This window comes from Musa acuminata, chromosome BXJ2-7 (genome assembly GCF_036884655.1).
Source record: "Musa acuminata AAA Group cultivar baxijiao chromosome BXJ2-7, Cavendish_Baxijiao_AAA, whole genome shotgun sequence".
Lineage (NCBI taxonomy): Eukaryota > Viridiplantae > Streptophyta > Magnoliopsida > Zingiberales > Musaceae > Musa > Musa acuminata.
In genome coordinates, this window is record NC_088344.1 from 6,589,302 (window position 1) to 6,603,403 (window position 14,102).

The following is a 14,102-nucleotide window of genomic DNA, read 5'->3' on the forward strand; positions in this document are numbered from 1 at the left end:
GTATGAATTAATTATGGGTAGTTTATGCAATTTAAATTGTTGGGCGTTCTATATAATTTATTCTATCTAAACTAGTGTGTTTGGAATATATACTAACTTTTATTATATTTTGAATTATAAAATCATTATCATTATTTTAAATCCGAATAACTAACATCAATTTGATTCATTTATATCAAAATTATTCCTTTTCTTTTCTTCTTGATCTGATCAATAAAAGAAATTATGATTTAAAAAAAAATCCTAAAGCTCGTATTTTGCACGAGCGAGCTTTGACATAGTTAAAAAAACAAGATTGATGTAGTAAACATTAATATCAATGGTGTATGCAGAGAATATATTTGACACGAGTCCTAGCAGAGGTTATGTGAGATAGTTATAGTCTATCTTTCGATTAATCAAGGTGAAACTACTTGAAGAACATACTGATATCGAAGTATATAATCAAACGGATAAGGAAGTAACAATGAGTTCAAATATAAATGACTATCTAAAATCAAGTGATACGTAAAACAAAAGCATAGCAAGAGTGACAGTTAGTAGTTGGCCTCGAGCGAGTTTTGTGCTATTGCTAGTTGTGCTAACAGAATGTGGATGATTGTCTACATCATGCCTACAAGTGTTTGGAGTTGATGAGTAAGTCAAATAAAAGGCTTCTTCAAATATGATGATCGGTGCTATATTCCTGGATGGTTATTCGACATTAGTGTCTACAACATGATCGATCATGCCGTGTTCTAGAGCCAAAATGCTAGCGTGACAAATGATCCTCGATCGCACTTGTTGAAGTTGAATCGACCTGACTAGTTTTTCTAATGCTATCACGTTTGAAACTAAAAAGCCTCTTGAAAGTGCTCCTCCGCATTCGCTCTACTTGAGAGCAAACTCCTCCAAAGATGCTCTGCAAGACCCTTAAATAGCTGGGGATCATTCCATGGCAGTAACAAAGTCAATTAGTTGATCAATGCCTCTTTGCATACTCAAACTGAACTGCATTTATATTGCACTATCACTGTAACATAGTAACAATGTAGTGTAAAGATAAGACCCATGATAACCATGTATACATTTTTGACAAACAGCAAATAAGACCACCTTCCCTTCATATAGACAACGAGTTGCTCAAAAGTATCTACCGGTGCATCGCTGTCCCCCATGCACAACGAAGTGCCACAATCGCCGCAAGTCCCCAACCTAACCGATCGGGGACGTTTCCAAAACTGCATTGACAACCATCTTATGATTATGTGCCAAGGGAGGACACTATTAGACAACTATTACCTTGCAATTCCCTAAAAGTTCTTTGCTAACTTTAGGATCGAACCGAAGAGTTCAGATATATCTTCAACTTTTTGAATGTTGGGTGTCTCCACCACAAAACTGACGGTGCTCCAACAAACTGATAATGACTTATGATAAGGTTATTTAGTTTCATATTGGTTGAAAAGTATGAGAAACAATTACTTATAAATTAATCAGGTCTTTTTTACCCTCAAAAGCGTCTTTTGGAACTCACATCCTTTAAAAAAGATAAAAACATGTGGATATATCCATCGTCAAAAACGGATAATTCCTTGCAAGTCTACGAGCCGCACCAATAATCGATCGACCAAATGGTCCATTATCAGATTGACACTAAAAAGAGGACTCAAAGCCTGCACATAAGACAATTTAATCCCACATTGATTGAGGAGTATGGGAATCGAGGGCTCATAAGTCCATTAGGCCCCTTGCGCCAAATTGTATGATCCCTTATCACTTTTAAACTATCACATCCGCCAAATTGTATGATCCCTTATCACTTTTAAACTATCACATCATAATATTAAGAAGAGGCGCTTCACGCTGCAGGTTCACCCCCCGATTTGTCAGTGTCCATCGGCTCGGAAGCTGTTGTAGGCGGTGTCGGACTGCTTCCATCGGTTACCTGCTGCTGCTCAGCGGTTTGAGGTTGAGCTGGTGGTGTCTCAGTTGGAGAAGGCTGTGGCTTGGCTGGAGGTGGCCTCAGCTTTGTCATTATCGGCTTGCAAAACCTACTCACACATGCTCTCACAATTAATTTTCATGGAAATCTCAGGCTCTAATGCATAGAATACATTTCATATGTTGCTCAGCTCCAAACGAGGATTAGCGATTTTGGATCAATACATTTCGGTGCTAACCTTACCATTTATCGGAGATGTTTGTAATTTTGAAGGACAAATCATCAACTTCATCCTGGAAAGAGAACAAAACATGTTATCTTTATGGCTCAAATTAATTCACTAGACAGCTCCTGATGCAGACAAAGACTTCACCATCATGATGATCTATAGCCATTGGTGTAAGCTAGCCTTTGCTCGGAGACAAGGCCTGGACATCTATAAGCTCGCCTTATTGTTACATCGACATAATTTATGGCAACGCCAAATTCTACACTGTCAATTATCACCATATAGTTGAGGTATGGGAGCCCGATGAACTTGTCTTTAAGCATAGCATCATCACCTCTGACTTGTCTCTAGATGATTTGTTTAGGATATATATTATGTGATCGTGTCCCTAGATGATAATTTGAGGGTCCTACGGACGACCCTAAGAACATTGTGTATGGTGTTTTCCCTAGATGAGCAGACTCACAAATGGAAAAGTGTGAAGAATTTACATGAGCAAACGTTGTTCATAAACATAAATTAGTTAACGTGCTTCTCTACTATAAACTTTCCGGAGTTGAAACAAAATTGTATTATCTACTATACTGATATATGATATGTTGGACTTATGTAGATACTATAAATATATGAAACATTATATCAGAATATTTTATTTGATGAGATGACGTGACCAATATATCATCTTGGACATCACTCGAATTGATTGCCTCCTTTTTAGTTGACTATGAGTCTATCTTTAGTTGGTATCTTATAAATTTTATTACATCAATTTGTTATATATTTTCTTGTCTTGTGTGAGTAGACATGTACTTAGCAAAAGCATCCTATAAAGCTTCCAAAAATAATTAAAGGATACTTTAATTTGAATTTTCAAAAATTGTGTTCATACATGTCACATGATATTTCTTGATTTTAGTTTTATTGGTATTAGAATGGTGTTATTTTGGTTTTTTTTTTCCTTTGAAAATTTTGTATGAATTAAATATAGGTAGTTTACACAATTCAAATTGTTATGGGTTCTTGTTTAGAATATATACTAACTTTTATTATACTTTGAATTATAAAATTATTATCATTATTTTAAATCGTGATAACCGAGATCAATTTGATCCATTTATATCATAATTATTTTTTTCTTCTCTTCTTGATTTGATCAATAAAAGAAATGTGATTTTTTAAAATAAATTCAGAGCTCACATTTCGCTCCAGGGAGCAAAATATTAATATCATTGATGTATGCAGATAATAGATTTGACATGATCTCTATAATATGATAACAGAGGTCATGCGAGCTAGTTATAATCTATCTTTCGATTAAATAAGGTGAAACTACTCGAAGAATACAATGATGCAGAAATATATAACCAAATAGATAAGGAAGCAACAATGAGTTCAAATTTAAATGACCGTCCAAAATCTAATGACAGTTAGAACAAAGGCATAACAAGAGTGATCTGTGGTAGTAGGTCTTGAGTGAGTTTTGTGCTATTGCTAGTTGTGCTAACAGAATGGGAGTGATTGTGTGCATCATGCTTGGAGTTGATAAGTAAGTTGAAGAAAAGGCTTCAAACATAGTGATTGGTGCTAAATTCTTGGTTGCAGATCGGACAATAGAATCATTGAAAAGTTGATTTTGGCAAGGTGGAGGTTGATTTGGTGTAGCATTATTATTGACAAAAGAGGTGCTTAAACCCTTAGTGTAGAGCATATGCTAGCATTAAAAATGGTCTTCGATAATCACACTTGTTGAAGTTGAATTGGCTTAACTCGTTTTTCAAATGTTATCATGTTCGAAAATTCAGAAGCCTCTTGAAAATGCTCCTTCGCATTATTTTTCTATCCGTATATGTTAAGCAAACCAAAATTAAATCGACAACCTTCTTATGATTATCCTTGTCTATATACATAAAAGAAAAAGTTGAGCAGGTATGCGCCGAGGGAGGACTCTCTTAAACAACTATTACTATATGCAATTCACTAAAAGTTCTTTACTAACTTTCCCATCGTAAAGTTCATAGATATCTTCTATAACTTTTCACCACAAGAAAAATTTCATCCAAGCATATGGCTTCTTGTCGACATCAAGTTCCCATACTTGGTTGGTCCCATCTCCACACCACAAGGAGGGCGACCAAGAACAACATTAACAACTAGCAACATCATATAGAGCATGAAACCACTTGAGAGAGAGAGAGAGAGAGAGAGAGAGAGAGAGAGAGAGAGAGAGGATGTTAAAGAGACGTATCAATATTTTTTAATAAGGTAAATTGAATTTGAGACTAAATTCCAAATGGGAGATTAAATATACTCATCTCAATTTTTCTCCCAAATTAAAAAATCATAAATGGTACACATCACATTATCATTATTTTCTAAATTTTCATATTCTAATATAGAATGTCTATTATCATTTGGTATTTATTTCCTATTTTTAAATTTCATGATAAGAAAAATTTATTTTATTTTATATTAATATAAAATAAAATATGGAATAAATCTCCTCAAACTAGTAAGGATTCTTCCTCATCTTCTATATATATCTCCTCCCATTTCATTGATGAAAAGAGAGAAACCAATAGAGGTCATCGCCTTTAAGAGATTGTAGGATTTCGATTACGACAAAAGAATCAAGACGGGTTATTGCCTTTAAGAGATTGTAGACAGTATATTGCAATAGAGGAGTCAACAACGATCTTTGCCTCTAGGATATTGTTAGTTTTTTTATTTTTTTTTTAAGTTTAAGTTTTAATATAATTGATTGAGCTTTTAATTTTTAAATATCTCATATATTTTATATTTATTAATTTATAAAAAAAAGATGATTGGTGTATATAGATTTCAATATTGTTAATGTTAATTTTATTTATTTTTTACTTTTGTATCATATTTTAAAAAATTGTAGACCATCTTTAGTAAAAATCATATTTTCATGTGATAAATTAAATAATTTAGAATGAAAAATTATTTGGTTTTTTATTTTTGAAAAAATCATATTTAAATTATGATATTTTGGAAAAGGGGTGACTATTTGGTCTGAGACAATCAAAGTCTTGCCTGATTTGAACCCAATCAAATCAGTTGGCTCGGATGTGTGCTCGGGCCATGCATGAGAGAAATTGTGATGGGTTGGATCCAAGCTATTTAATTATTATTTTTAAATATATTCTAATTGGGATGGGTTGATTCAAGCTATTTAATCAATTTTTTTTTTAAATATAGACCAATTGATCTTGAAACGAACTTAGTTCCTCTCTCTCTCTCTCTCTCTCTCTCTCTCTCTCTCTCTCTCTCTCTCTCTCTCTCTTTCTATATATATATATATATATATATATATATATATATATATATATAATGCATATGATAGATGAATGATTATAAATGAATGAATGCCATCTTTGATAATATATCATATTTTTGTCCTCTATTAAAAACAAATATATTTATATTGGTTCAATGATTATTTTCAAGAATTAGTGAACTATTAGATATGATGGTTAAATGGTTCCTTTATTGGAGAAATTTATCCATCTTATAATGCCATACGATATTGATTCTCTTCATTTGCTAAATAGTAGATGTGACCTATCTTAGGGAGTAAAGCCTCTCGAATGCTTGAGGAGTGCACTATTGATATATAATATATGCCAATATAATCAAATCATGATAATGGGAATGTTATGCACATGATAACCTAATATATTAGAATTATGCTGTTGTGGTTAACGTTTGTATTGTCCCAAGATTACTATTTTATTTTAGATAAGGTTTGATTATGAAGATTTATATTTTTAAAACTTAATTTAAGAGATCCGAGAATCACTATTAAAATAATTTTTTTTTATCTTAATTTGTGAAGCAGCTCTGATATAGCGATAGGTCGAAGAAACAGGTGGAAAAGACTTCTGTATGCTTTCTCATTTTCTTATGGCAAATTGGTCAGAGCTTACGAAAGAACTCTTGGGTATGATTCATGGTGAACTCTCGATTTGTGATTACGTACGTTTCAGAGCCGTTTGTAAACATTGGAACTTGGTCAGCAAGTTCGAGGACCATCGCCGTCTAAGGCCACAAGCCCCGTGGCTCATGTTGTCCGGTGATGGCAATTCCACGGCCAAGTTCTTCTCTATTGTCGAAAAGAAAATTTATAAGATTCAATGCCCAGAACCTATGATCGGCAAAAGGATCTATGTAGGTTCTTGTCATGGTTGGCTGGCCACTTTGGATGGACGCTGCAACATGCACCTTTTGAATCCACTCACTGGCGCTCAAATCCCACTCCCTTCGGTGCTGACCTTACCCTTTATCAGATACATTAATAATTTAGAAGGACAAATCACCAACTTCAATGTGGAACAAGATTATAACCAGAACTGGTTATGGCGCAAGTTCATCCAGAAGATCGTCCTCTCTAAAGCTCCTGATGCAGACAATGACTTCACCATCATGATGATCTATAGCCATTGTTCTAGGCTAGCCTTTGCCCGAGCTGGGGATAAGGCTTGGACACCTATAAGCTCGCCTTATTATTACTCCGACATAATTTATCACAACGCCAAATTCTACACTATCAATTTTCAACAGGTGGTTGAGACATGGGAGCCCGATGAACTTGCTTTTAAGCATATCATCTTCATCTCAGACTTATCTTCATATGATTTGCCCAGGGGAATATATTATTTGGTTGAGTCACTAGACAGTAATTTGATACTCGTACACAAGAACAAAAAAATATTGGGTTATACGAACAACCCTAAGAGCATTATGTGTACGATATTTTTCCTAGATGAGGAGACTTGTAAGTGGAAAAGGGTGAATAATTTACACGAGCAAACATTGTTCATAGGCAAAAATCAGTCAATGTGCCTCTCTACTATAGACTTTCCAGAGTTGAAACAAAACTGTATCTACTATACTAATGATATGTTGGATATCTGTGGATCCTATAGGTATACAAGACGTCGTATTGGAATATTCTACTTGGAGGATGAGATGACACGACCAATAGATCATCTTGGATATCACCATTGGCCACCTCTTCTTTGGTTGACTCCAAGTTTGTCTTGAGTTGGTATCGTCAAGTCTTGTTATATTTGTCATAAATTTTTTTGTCTTGTGTGAGCGGGACATTGATTACTTGGCAAATAAGTAAAATATACTTAGCACAAAGCAACTTATAAAGCATCCAAAAATAATTAAAGGATGCTTTAATTTTATTTTTCTAAAATTATGTTCATATATGTGGCATGATATTTCTTGCTTTTAGTTTTATTTGTATTAGAATGGTGTTATTTTGGTTTTTCTTTCCTTTCAAAATTTTGTATGAATTAATTATAGGTAGTTTATGCATTTTAAATTGTTGTGGGTTCTATATAATTTATTCTGTCTAAACTAGTGTGTTTGGAATATATACTAACTTTTATTATATTTTGAATTATAAAATCATTATTATTATTTTAAATCCTGATAACCAAGATCAATTTGATTCATTTATATCAAAATTATTCTTTTTCTTCTCTTCTTGATTTGATCAATAAAAGAAATTATGATTAAAAAAAATCCTAGAGCTCGTATTTTGTTCGAGAGAGCCTTGACATAGTTAAAAAACAAGATTGATGTAGCAAACATTAATATCAATGGTGTATGCAGAGAATATATTTGACACGAGTCCTATAATATAATGGCAGAGGCTATGTGAGATAGTTATAGTCTATCTTTCGATTAATCAAGACGAAACTACTTGAAGAACATACTGATATCAAAGTATATGATCAAATGGACAAGGAAGTAACAATAAGTCCAAATATAAATGACTATCCAAAATCAAGTGATAGGTAAAACAAAAGCATAGCAGGAGTGACAGTTAGTAGTTGGCCTCGAGCAAGTTTTGTGCTATTGCTAGTTGTGCTAACAGAATGTGGATGATTGTCTACATCATGCCTACCAGTGTTTGGAGTTGATGAGTAAATCAAATAAAAGGCTTTGATTGATGATCGGTGCTATATTCCTGGATGGTTATTCGACATTAGTGTCTACAACATGATCGATCATGCCGTGTTCTAGAGCCAAAATGCTAGCGTGACAAATGATCCTCGATCGCACTTGTTGAAGTTGAATCGACCTGACTAGTTTTTCTAATGCTATCACGTTTGAAACTAAAAAGCCTCTTGAAAGTGCTCCTCCGCATCCGCTCTACTTGAGAGCAAACTCCTCCAAAGATGCTCTGCAAGACCTTTAAATAGCTGGGGATCATTCCATGGCAGTAACAAAGTCAATTAGTTGATCAATGCCTCTTTGCATACTCAAACTGAACTGCATTTATATTGCACTATCACTGTAACATAGTAACAATGTAGTGTAAAGATAAGACCCATGATAACCATGTATACATTTTTGACAAACAGCAAGTAAGACCACCTTCCCTTCATATAGACAATGAGTTGCTCAAAAGTATCTACCGGTGCATCGCTATCCCCCATGCACATCGAAGTGCCACAATCGCTGCTAGTCCCCAACCAAACCGGGGACTGTTTCCAAAACTGAATTGACAATTATGTGCCAAGGGAGGACACTCTTAGACAACTATTACTATGCAATTCACTGAAAGTTCTTTGCCAAATTTCGCATCGGAGAGTTCAGAGATTTGTCAGTGTTGTAGGTGGCGTCAGACTGATTTGTCAGTGTCCATCGGCTCGGAAGCTGCTGTAGGTGGTGTTGGACTGCTTCCATCGGTCGCTTGCTGCTGCTCAGCGGTTTGAGGTTGAGCTGGTGGTGTCTCAGTTGGAGAAGGCTGTGGCTTGGCTGGAGGTGGCCTCAGCTTTGTCATTATCGGCTTGCAAAACCTACTCACACACGCTCTTACAATTAATTTTCATGGAAATCTCAGGCTCTAATGCATAGAACACATTTCATATGTTGCTCAGCTCCAAACGAGGATTAGCGATTTTGGATCAATACATTTCGGTGCTAACCTTACCATTTATCGGAGATGTTTGTAATTTTGAAGGACAAATCATCAACTTCATCCTGGAAAGAGAACAAAACATGTTATCTTTATGGCTCAAATTAATTCACTAGACAGCTCCTGATGCAGACAAAGACTTCACCATCATGATGATCTATGGCCATTGGTGTAAGCTAGCCTTTGCTCGAGCTGGAGATAAGGCCTGGACATCTATAAGCTCGCCTTATTGTTACATCGACATAATTTATGGCAACGCCAAATTCTACACTGTCAATTATCACCATATAGTTGAGGTACGGGAGCGATGAACTTGTCTTTAAGCATAGCATCATCACCTCAGACTTGTTTCTAGATGATTTGCTTAGGGACATATTATACTTGGTCGAGTCCTTAGATGATAATTTGAGGGGCTCTACTGACGACTCTAAGAACATTATGTGTATGGTGTTTTCCCTAGACGAGCAGACTCACAAGTAGAAAAGTGTGACGAACTTACACGAGAAAACGTTGTTCATAACCATAAATTAGTTAACGTGTTTATCTACTATAGACTTTTCGGAGTTAGAAACAAAATTGTATCATTTACTATACTGATGTATGATATGTTAGAGTTACGTGGATACTATAAATATATGAAACGTTATATCGGAATATTTTACTTGATGAGATGAAGTGACCAATATATCATCTTAGACATCACTTGAATTGATTGCATCCTTTTTAGTTGACTACAAGTCTATCTTTGGTTGGTATCATCCAAATTTTATTATATCAATTTGTTATATATTTTCTTGTCTTGTGTGAGTAGGAGGTTGATTACTTGACAAATAACCATACGTAGAAATGTAGTTAGCACAAAGCATCCTATAAAGCTTCCAAAAATAATTAAAGGATACTTTAATTTGAATTTTTAAAAATTGTATTCATATATATCACATGATATTTCTTGATTTTAGTTTTATTGGTATCAGAATGGTGTTATTTTGGTTTTTCTTTCCATTGAAAATTTTGTATGAATTAATTATAGGTAGTTTATACAATTCAAATTGTTATGGGTTCTTGTTTAGAATATATATTAACTTTTATTATACTTTGAATTATAAAATTATTATCATTATTGTAAATCTTGATAACTGAGATCAATTTGATCCATTTATATCATAAATATTTGTTTCTTCTCTTCTTGATTTGATCATTAAAAGAAAGTGATTTAAAAAAAAAACCTCCATTTCGGTCCGGGAAGCCTTAACACAATTAAAAGACAAGGTTAGTGTAGCAAACACTAATATCATTGATATATGTAGAGAATATATTTGACACAAGCCCTACAATACGATGACGGAGGTTATGTGAGCTAATTATAGTATATCTTTCGATTAATTAAGGTGAAATTACATGAAGAACACAATGCTATAGAAATATATAATCAAATAGATAAGGAAGCAATAATGAGTCCAAATTTAAATGACTATCCAAATGGGAGTGATTGTTGAATCATCATGTTTGAAGTTGATAAGTAAGTTGAAAAAAAGGCTTCAAACATAGTGATTGGTGCTAAATTCTTGGTTGGAGATTGGACAATAGAATCATCGAAAAGTGGATTTTGGCAAGGTGGAGGTTGATTTGGTGTAGCATTATTATCGACAAAAGAGGTGCCAGAGATGTCAAAGGTTGGGAAAAGGAGCTTAAACCCTTAGTGTAGAGCATATGCTAGCATTAAAAATGGTCTTCGATAATCACACTTGTTGAAGTTGAATTGGCTTAACTCGTTTTTCAAATGTTATCATGTTTGAAAATTCAGAAGCCTCTTGAAAATGCTCCTTCGCATTTTTTTTTTTCTATCCGTATATGTTAAGCAATCCAAAATTAAATCGACAACCTTCTTATGATTATCCTTGTCTATATACATAAAAGAAAAAGTTGAACAAGTATGCGCCGAGGGAGGACTCTCTTAAACAACTATTACTATATGCAATTCACTAAAAGTTCTTTACTAACTTTCCCATCGTAAAGTTCATAGATATCTTCTTTAACTTTTTGCACGTCGGATATTTCCACCATAAGAAAATTTTCATCCAAGCATATGGCTTCTTGTCGACATCAAGTTCCCATACTTGGTTGGTCCCATCTCCACACCACAAGGAGGGCGACCAAGAACAACATTAACAACTAGCAACATCATATAGAGCGTGAAACCATTTGAGAGAGAGAGAGAGAGATATAGAGATAGAGGATGTTAAAGAGAAGTATCAATATTTTTTAATAAGGTAAATTGAATTTGAGACTAAATTCCAAATGGGAGATTAAATATAATCATCTCAATTTTTCTCCCAAATTAAAAAATCATAAATGGTACACACCACACTATCATTATTTTCTAAATTTTTATATTCTAATATAGAATGCTTATTATCATTTGGTATTTATTTTCTATTTTTAAATATCAAATATTTTTTTTATTATATATTAATATAAAATAAAATATGGAACAAATCTCCTCAAACTAGTAAGGATTCTTCCTCGTTTTCTATATAAATATCCTCTCATTTCATTGATGAAAAGGTTAGGAACCAATAGAGGTTTATTGCTTTAAGAGATTGTCGGATTTCGATTGTGACGAAGGAGCCAAGAAGGGTCATTGCCTTTAGGAGATCGTAGCAATTATTTTGTGACAGAGGAGTCAACAACGGTCATTGCCTCTAAGATATTGTTAGTTTTTCACTTTTTTTTAGTTTAAGTTTTAATATAATTGATCAAGCTTTTAATTTTTAAATATTTCATAAATTTTATATTTATTAATTATTTTTTCAAAAAATATGATTGGTGCATATAGATTTCAATATTGATAATGTTAATTTTATTTATTTTGACTTTTGTATCATATTTTAAAAAAATGTAAACCATCTTTAATAAAAATCATATATTCATGTAATAAATTAAATAATTTAGTATGAAAAATTATTTGGTTTTCTATTTTTGAAAAAATCAGATTTAAATTATGATATTTTGGAAAAGGGGTGACTATTTGGTCCGAGACAATCAAAGTCTTGTCTGATTTGAACCCAAATAAATCAGTTGGCTTGGATGTGTGCTCGGAAAAAATATAGACCAATTGATCTTGAAACCAACATAGTTCCTCTCTCTCTCTCTCTCTCTCTCTCTCTCTCTCTCTCTCTATATATATATATATATATATATATATATATATATATATATATATATATATATATATATATATATATATATATATATATATATATATATATATATATATATATATATATATATATATATATATATATATATATATATATATATATATATATATATAATGCATTAGATAGATGAATGATTATAAATGAATGAATGTCATCTTTGATTATAAATGAATGAATGATTATATATAATACATGTGATATTATAATGCATGTGATATATCAGATTTTTATCCTCTATTAAAAGCAAATATATTTATATTGGTTCAATGATTATTTTCAAGAATTAGTGAACTACTAGATATGATATATTAAATGATTCCTTCATTTGTTACTTGGAGAAATTTATCCATCTTATAATGCCATACGATATTGATTCTCTTCATTTGCTAAATAGTAGATGTGACCTATCTTAGGGAGTAAAGCCTCTCGAATGCTTGAGGAGTGCACTATTGATATATAATCTATGCCAATATAATCAAACCATGATAATGGGAATGTTATGCACATGATAACCTAATATATTTGAACTATGCTATTGTGGTTAACGTTTGTATTATCCCAAGATTACTATTTTATTTTAGATAAAGTTTGATTATGAAGATTTATATTTTTGAAACTTAATTTAGGAGATCCGCACTGAGAATCACTATTGAAATAATTTTTTTGATCTTAATTTGTGAAGCAGCTTTGATATAGCGATAGATTGAAGAAACAGGTGGAAAAGACTTCTGTACGCTTTCTCCTTTTCTTATGGCAAATTGGTCAGAGCTCACGAAAGACGTCTTGGGTATGATTCATGGTGAACTCTCGATTTGTGATTACGTACGTTTCCGAGCCGTTTGTAAACATTGGAACTTGGTCAGCAAGTTCGAGGACCATCGCCGTCTAAGGGCACAAGCCCCGTGGCTCATGTTGTCCGGTGATGACAATTCCACGGCCAAGTTCTTCTCTATTGTCGAGAAGAAAATTTATAAGATTCAACGCCCGCAACCTATGATCGGTAGAAGGATCTATGTCGGTTCTTGTCATGGTTGGCTGGTCACTTTGGATGTACGCTGCAACATGCACCTTTTGAACCCACTCACTGGGGCTCAAATCCCACTCCCTTCGGTGCTAACCTTACTCTTTATGAGAGAAGACATTTATAATGTAGAAGGACAAATCACCAACTTCAATGCGGAACAAGATTATAACCAGTACTGTTTATGGCGCGAGTTCATCCAGAAGGTCGTCCTCTCTAAAGCTCCTGATGCAGACAAAGACTTCACCATCATGATGATCTATAGCCATCGTTCTAGGCTAGCCTTTGCCCGAGCTGGGGACAAGGCTTGGACACCTATAAGCTCGCCTTATTCTTACTCCGACATAATTTATCACAACGCCAAATTCTACACTATCAATTTTCAACAGGTGGTTGAGACATGGGAGCCCCATGAACTTGCCTTTGAGCATATCATCTTCATCTCAGACTTATCTTCATATGATTTGCCCAAGGGAAGTAATATATATTACTTGGTTGAGTCACTAGACAGTAATTTGATGCTGGTACAGAAGAACAAAAAAATTTTGGGTTATGCGAACAACCCTAAGAATATTATGTGTACGATATTTTCCCTAGATGAGGAGACTTGTAAGTGGAAAAGGGTGAATAATTTACACGAGCAAACATTGTTCATAGGCAAAAATCAGTCAATGTGCCTTTCTACTATAGACTTTCCAGAGTTGAAACAAAACTGTATCTACTATACTAATGATATGTTTGATATCTAT